This window comes from Onychomys torridus, chromosome 3 (assembly GCF_903995425.1).
Source record: "Onychomys torridus chromosome 3, mOncTor1.1, whole genome shotgun sequence".
In the NCBI taxonomy this organism is placed as follows: Eukaryota; Metazoa; Chordata; class Mammalia; order Rodentia; family Cricetidae; genus Onychomys; species Onychomys torridus.
Genome location: NC_050445.1, coordinates 142590346 through 142598252, shown reverse-complemented (window position 1 = coordinate 142598252; position 7907 = coordinate 142590346). Strand labels below are relative to the sequence as shown.

Here is a 7907-nt window from a genome sequence, read left to right as displayed (position 1 = left end):
ATTATTAAGGCCACTCCACGTAGTTAAAAGGGAGGTTTATTTTGTGGGGTAACTTACAAATGAAGGGATAGGTGGTAGGGTCTGGGAAAGGTATGGCGCAGTCCGGCGGTGTTCTCTGGAGAACTCTGCTCGGTCTACCCCCAGCGTCCAGGTTCCCAGATCCAAGCGAGACCTCTCCTCTCGATCCTGGGTCTTCTGCTTCCTCCCTCAGCCCTGCCTTGTGGGCATGACCATTACCAAAGCCTCAATGGGGTTGGAACTACCAGGCCAATGCTGGGATGGCTACCCACTACACTCTGCCCCTTCTTCTGAGATGATGCCTGAGCTTTGTGTAGGGGTGGGATGGTATGCAGATGTCCCATTTAGGGTGGAGTACTTAGTAGTCTCTTATTCTGTAACTGCTGACCATTTGTTGGTGGTATACACCTAGAATCCTGTTGCTCTGCTTCTTCCTTGGGTGATTGGCTGCATTGGTCCAGGAGGGTGGAGGGAGCAGAAGCAGGGAACAGGGTTTAGATGGCTGTGGGTAAGACAGAGATAGCCCTCCAGGAGATGACTTTGATGATTCAGCTCAGCTTTATTCCAGAGTATAGGAAATATATATCAGATTGGGGATCCTGAGAACAAACCCTAATTTGCATTTAGTGGCATGCTCCTATGATAAGGCTTCATATGTGGCAGCTGGGTAATATAGCAAAGCTCCTAGTAAAAATCTTAGTTACCATATGGGCAGCATGGGAAAGGCTTCCAGCAGGAAACTGTGCCAAGGGTCATGCTGAAGATAAACCAGGCATTCAGGCTTAGAGAGAGCTTTCAGATAAGGTCAGTGCTCCTGACCCAGAGATATTCACCATTCACCAGATAAAGCAAGTAAGAGGAGGAAGTCTCGGGGTGGGGGTGGGGCACAGGGTGTCTTCCATGTTTCTGAGCTTAAAGAAGGCTGCCAGACTATGGTAGACTTCAACATCTGAGTAGCAGGACCTCCCAACAGAATCCCATCACTGGTGAGGTGGAGGCAGGAGAATCAAGAACTCAAGATCCTCTTGAGCACCGTAGAGAGTTAGAGGTCAGACTGGAATAATGGGCCACATTATCTCAGAAACAGAATAGAGCACAACAAAAAGCAATTATGAATGTACTCTAAGGATAGAACACCGTGAAAGCTACAGCCACAATGTGTAGTATGTGTTTAGATTGTGTGTGTGTGTGTGTGTGTGTGTGTGTGTGTGTTTAGTGTGTGTTTATGTGTATGTAAAACAGTGTACATAGTTTGTGATATTAGCCACATTTCCAGTTCATCTATCCTTTAGGGGGATTTAGAACTCAGCCAATAAGGAGGGAATAACACAAATGAAATACTGAAAATATCCTGGGGACTCATGAGACGCCCCTCCATGCCTGTCATATCTTTGTCCCAAGTTGGAGAAGATCGTTGTAGATAGCAGTGAAGCAGATCCCATGTTCAGGAATAGATTCACATGTCAGTAGCACCAAAAGTCACAATTCCCACAAAAGTGAGCATCAAAAATGGCTCTTGAATGAAAGAATGTCCTCCTTGGAGATGCTTTGACTCCCTTCCTGCAACAGAACATGTCATTGGTTTTGACAGCATTGGTGGTTTTCACATTTATTGAGCTTGATTTACTCAATACACCTTTGTGCTTATACACGTACGTGCATAAACATTATTCTTCAGTCCTACTTTATCAAAGCAAACAATTGAACCTAAGGGAGATTTTATCTCATAGAAATCTGCTTTAAGTTGTCAGAGAAAGGCTCACATCTGCAGCCGACCCTCTGCTTGAATCCAATTGTCCATGTTAGCTTAAACCACCTTTAACTCTCATTCCTGATGTATTCAACTGACTTAAACAAGTAACAGGTATTTAACTTCACAGATGCCTGTCGGTGCCCACACTCCCATAGGTTGACTCTGAAACTCAGTTGTGCTGGGCTCATCCTTCTTGTCTTGACCCTGATTGGGCTCAGTGTTTTAGGTAAGTGAGGCAAGAACGTTTGCTTCAGAAATTTCCCTCTAAACATCAGGGCCTCTTCACTTGGTTTGGTCCCCTTGAGCCTGGGGGAAGATCAGTGACATGAGTAGTTACAAGTCAGTGTCCCATGTCCAGTGCAGAAGCTTCACATTTCTGTGCTTCTGGATTTCTCTGAGAGTCATTAGGGGCTGTAACCATGAAGGGCTCTCTAACAGGCCCATGAGGGACAAACATGGCGCCTGTAGATTTTTCCTTTCCTCTCCCTTACTAAACTGTTAGATTACATTCCTCAGCTAGCTCCCAAGGTCCACTCCCTTATTTGGCCATGGAACATTCCTGAGACTGAGCACTGAGGTTCAACTATCAAAACACCAAGGCCTAGCAATCAAAACTCATTACTTGGCTACACTGGCTAACCTGTCCAACCAGGACTTATCACCTCATCCTAACACAGACTTCCCCCTTTTCTCCTTAAAAACCCACTCCTGCAAAAACACCTGCTGCTGTCTTTGCCAGATACAGAAGCAGCCCTTCCCTGTTCCTCTAGGGTAATGAATCTCCTTTGTGTTGAGAATTTGGTGTCTGTGTGTTCTGAGCTGACACCAAGCCCCCAACAACACATATGCACCCAGAAACTTTAAAAAAAAAAGTCATAACAGAGACAAAAACAACAACAACAAGGAAAACCAAAAGGCTCAAGTGTTTAGTTTATTAAGTGACTACTAAACTCCAGTGGTGTAAGCTGTCTTTCTTGGAGGGGTGTGATAATTCTCATTCTGAAGATGAGAATTCAGACATGAGCATGGGTAAGAGTTTCTGTAAGGACATTAGATAATATGGCTTAACAGTGGTGTGAATCCACATGTTCTGTGCTTTTCTTCTTAGTTTATACATCTGTCTCCAACTGGCCCCCCAGTCCAGTTGGCTAATATTTTATCCTGTGCAGATATTCAGGTTTTTTGAAATAGATTGATTTCCTGAAGTAGGAAAGAGAATACCCATTCTACCTTTCATTTCAGGATTTAATCCTCTCTGTGTTTTCTTATTTACTAGTGTGAGTCTTGATACAAAAACCATCAATAGAAAAGTGCAGAGTATATAATCAAGAGAACATGGCTAAACCAACAGGTAAGTTTTTTCAGCTTGGATTTCCCAAGAAAAACAGCTGACATTTGCTACTTACCAGGGCTTACATCAGTCGAGGTTGAAAACACTCACTCATGAAGACACTACAGTCCCATGGTCTTACATTAGAAGGAATTGTTGCATAAAGTCTTGTTAAGGGTCTCCGGACTGGTAGTTCATAATACTGGGAACCTCTTTGAAACTATGTGACCTTGAAGCCTGAGATCTAAACCACCTGGCCATGCTTCCTCAATATGCTAGCACACTTGATCATTAACTTTAAAAACACTCTAATGGAATATTTGTTTTACAAATTTGTTAAAGAGTTAACTTTGTCTAAAGTTAATTAATAGAAACACAAATGAATTCCTTGTTTTTTATTTTTCTTTGATATGTCATAACAGCAATTTTGTCCCTGCTTGTGTTAATAAAAGTGTGTGTGAGTAAAGCAACTACTGTGTGTAACTGGATGTGGTGCAGCAAAAACAGGGTAGAAATACTCCAGGTCTCCTTCTCACTTTAGAGAGTCCAGCTAAGTTAAAGTGCCCAAAAGACTGGCTGCCACACAGAGATAAATGCTTACATTTTTCTCAAGATTCCAACATGTGGAAGGAAGGTCTAGTTGACTGTACTACAAAAGGAGCCACTTTGCTGCTCATTCAAGACCAAGAAGAACTGGTAAGTTGTCCTATTTAATAGAGATGTCACACGTTCTTGAAGCCACACCCATGTCCTAGATTTAACGGCTCCTCCACGCAAAGGAAGTGGAGACTTTACATTATGGAAGCTCGTGGTCATGTGATCCTATAACTGTTTATGCAAGGTGAGTGTCCTAGGATCATCAATAACGGACACAGATTATTTCTTAAGTGGTACTTTTCACACAGTGGTGAAAATGAGGCATAGTGTGTCTGAGGCCAGTTTCTCAGGTGACACCCAGCAGAGGAAGAGGGAGTGTGAGTGACAAGCACTAAGTGCCAGCAGGGAGCCTGGTCAGCTGAGAGAAATGACCACATTGTCACAGGTTACACTGTAGTTTAACTAGAGTTGTGAAAGGTACAATTACCCCAGGAGCTGTGGTGAAACAGGCCCTAATCAGCTTTGTTGTTGTAACACAATATCACAGAGACACAGGAAAGTGAAATCATTTTGGGTCACAGTTGAAGGGGCCTCCAGTCCATCTTCAGCCTGCTCCATTGATGCTAGCCCTGTGCAATGCAGAAATGTGGTTGTATGAGGGCACAGGAAGCTGCTCACCTCATAGTGGGCAGGGGGCAGAGGAGATGGCCACCCTTGGGCTGGGATGGGGAGCAGAGACCTGCCTTTCAAAAGCTGTGCCCTCACCCCCATGACTTACATCTTCCCAGGAGGCCTCATTTTGTTTGGCTGGGAACTCAGCAATGGGTTAATTGCTTCATGGAGTTAGTGCACCCATGACCCAGTCACCTCTTCACAGTGTCACAGCTACCCCACACATGACCTCCTGGGTACTTGCTATCAAAACTGATTGTGTGTGCAGGTCTTAAAGAATGCCGCTCTTTGGTGTCTTGTTGTTTTCTTATTGTGTGAGATTGTCATGGAAACTGTGCTACAAAAAAGCCGACACTTTGGAGTTAAGTTATATATTTTAGTGCAATTAATGACTTTTGTACAAGAAGAACAGAATATTCATTCATTTCATAAGCAAAAGTGTATAGGATTCAGCCAAATTCCTATACAGTGCTTTCAATGAGGTTTTCAGGAGTTATAATGAGAATTGTTTTATTAATCTTGCTTGAAAAAACTAAAGCAAATCTTACAAGAAAATGTACTTCTTGTTATTCAGAACACATGAGTTTGAAATGTAAAATGCTGAAACATATTTAGGTTTATTTAAAATGTAATGGCAGCTTAGTAAGTATAGAAATAGTTAGACATAAGGAGTTGGCGTTCAGTAGAGAAGTATACGTGAAGTGTACGGATTAAGCTCAGCTAGTGTGTCATTTTACTCTGAGGAGAAAATGACACTGGGATTCGGGGAGAGTGATTGGTAAGCCTGAGGCTGCTGTGCTCAGTCGAAAGTGTCAGTCAAGCAAGCCCTGCTTCTGTTTTAACTCTGTCCCTGGGTTCAAGTACAGGAAAGGGAGAGAGTAACAGTTTCCCCACAGGATTATTTGGGGGATTAATAAGGAATACTAGAGAATTCTCCAGGTGTCTGGTAGGAGAAGGCCTGGGAAGCCTTAAAGGAATTTTGAAAGGAAGTCATTGACTGAAACAGACTGGCTCTGAGGAAATGATCCTGAAAGCTGAAGGAAGATCCTGAGGATGGAGGATATAAAAGAGGGAAATCATTGTTGGACTAGCATGACCACTAGGATGACATCCGATTTGCCTCTCAGTCCCAAGGGGCTCCACCAAGAACAAAACAAGAAGGACACCCTGTGGAGCCCTGGCACTGGCATATGCCACCTTCTTTATAAGACCCACCGTCCACTTAGAACTCATCTGTCCCTTACAACCAACCCTCATACTGTCTGTGTTAGTGCTTGAATTCTAGTTCCCACCAGCACGGAGCCATGGGAAACATGGAGGCTTGAAACCCATGTGTTAATCAAACACTTCAACCTAAGGAAGGAGAATAAAGGACTTGTGACTCTGCATCACATGAGCTGAGCCTCTTTCCCTCTCTGCATCCAGTTCTGTGATCAGACTCTGGGAGCTCACTCTGTATGTTGAACACATTCATTGAATACCTGCTCTGTGTAACTGTTGTCACACATTCATGTCCATCTTAATACTTCCCAAAATATTAGCTTGTTAATCCACATACATGTGTATGTATTTATATATGACTTTCATATAAATACATAGCTTTATGCTTTTCTGCTATTTATCATTTTTAGAGATTTATTCATTTTTGGTTTATATACAGGAGTATTTGTCTGCATGTGTGTATGTACTACTTGAATGCCTGGTATCCATGGAAGCTAGAAGAGGGTATCAGATCCCTTGGTACTGGGGTTACAGACAGTGAGCCAATGTGTGTGTGCTGGGAACTGAACTCTGGTCCTTTGCAAGAGCAGCCAGTGATTTAACCACCAAGCCTTGTCTCCAGCCCCTAACCCTATAAATGAAAGAAATCTGAAACTAAAAAACCTGAAGGTCTTCACATGACGTGTTAGTGGTACAATGAGGAGGTCACCCTATCTTTCAAACCGTCCCTGTTTCATGCATCATTATGATTTCCTGCTGGTAGGGTTCTTTGACAGTGAAGAAACAGGAGGTTTTAGAATCAGCTCTGCCTTCAATGTTTATAGCATCATGTCTGCGTTTACTATACTCAATAACTGCACATTCTTCTGTTTCCTTTAAAGTCCAAAGGAAAGCAATGGCTGACAGGATCATTATGTGAAAATCCTAAACTAAGAGTGGCTATTCTTTTCTCTCAGATTACAGATCACTGGTAAAACTACAAAAGACAGCTGTGCCTCCGTCACAAAAGACAAAGTGCTTTCTGAGGACTGTGCTTCAGATAACAACTGGATCTGCCAAAAGGAACCAAAACATCTCTCTGAAACCACGTGTGATGATCCCTGACCGTGAATCTCATCTCCATTACTATACATCCACACCAGATCTCTGCACCCAGTCTGTCTATACTGCTGACACCTCACCCTCCCTGCCCCCCAGTACACAGTTAATGGCACAAAGCATGGACTCTAAAACCACTGTGACTCCTACAGATGCCTGGGTCCAGTTTCTTCATTCTGTAAAGGGGACAGAGAGATGTGCCATTTAAGAGAAGTGATCTGTAGAAAGAAATTCAGACAGCTGAAAGATACTAGATTCTAATCTTTGAGTCTGAGAACCTCACTCTGTGTGTCTGAGGTCATCTGCAAACAGCCACAGAAAACCATTTGCAAAATCACTATTAAAGATGTGTTATGGGAAGGGTTGTCAGTCAAAATAGAGAACCACCCAAATTAATCTCCTAGTAACCAAAGTCCTCCTCTTGAGCCCCCTATAGGGAAGCTCCAAGCAACAACCAGGACCCTAGAGTACTCCCTCCTGTTGGCTGGGTGTTCTCTTCACAGTGTGTTCTAGTCTGTACTATGTAGCCTTGCTTTAGATAAAGTCTCCCAGCCAAAGTCAAAAACCTGAAAGCACCCTGACCTAACTACTGGCAACATATTTCATTTACATATACGGTTGTTGATAATGGATGTTGCCCTGTAGCTAAGCTGGGTAGCAACAGTGATTTTTCCCAAAGGACTATTTTTCAAATACTAAGGCAGAGTGTGGAATGATTTGTCAGCATTTGGGAGCAACCTACTGATAGAGATGGACCCAAAGTTTGACTGCACTGCTGTGTACTACCCCAACACCACCTCTTAGGACCCTTTTTACACACCTGGAAATACTGGGAAACCAGAGCATGCTACCTTTTGTACTTCGTCCTAGATTCTCTTCATGTTACATTGAAAAGCAGATAACCCATAACAACTTCCTAATTAGGGTTTCTATTATTGCAGTGAGTCACCATGATCAACAAGCAAGTTGAGGAGGAAAGGGTTTATTTGGCTTACACTTCCATATCACTGTTCACCGTCGAAGGAAGTCAGGACAGGATCTCAAACAGGGCAGGAGCATTAAAGTAGGAGCTGATGCAGGGGCTGTGGAGGGGTGCTACCTACTGGCTGGCTTCTCATGGCTTGCTCAGCCTGCTTTCTTATAGAACCCAGGACCACCAGCCCAGGGATAGGATAGCACCACCCACAAGGGCTGGGCCCTCCCCCATTAATCACTAAT

The 7907-nt window shown here is 43.3% G+C and overlaps 1 pseudogene; it reads left to right on the top strand.

Moving 5' to 3' along the window:
* The first annotated feature begins 516 nt into the window (after nt 1-516).
* On the top strand, nt 517-6695 carry LOC118580293 (annotated as a pseudogene).
* Nucleotides 6696-7907: the final 1212 nt, after the last annotated feature.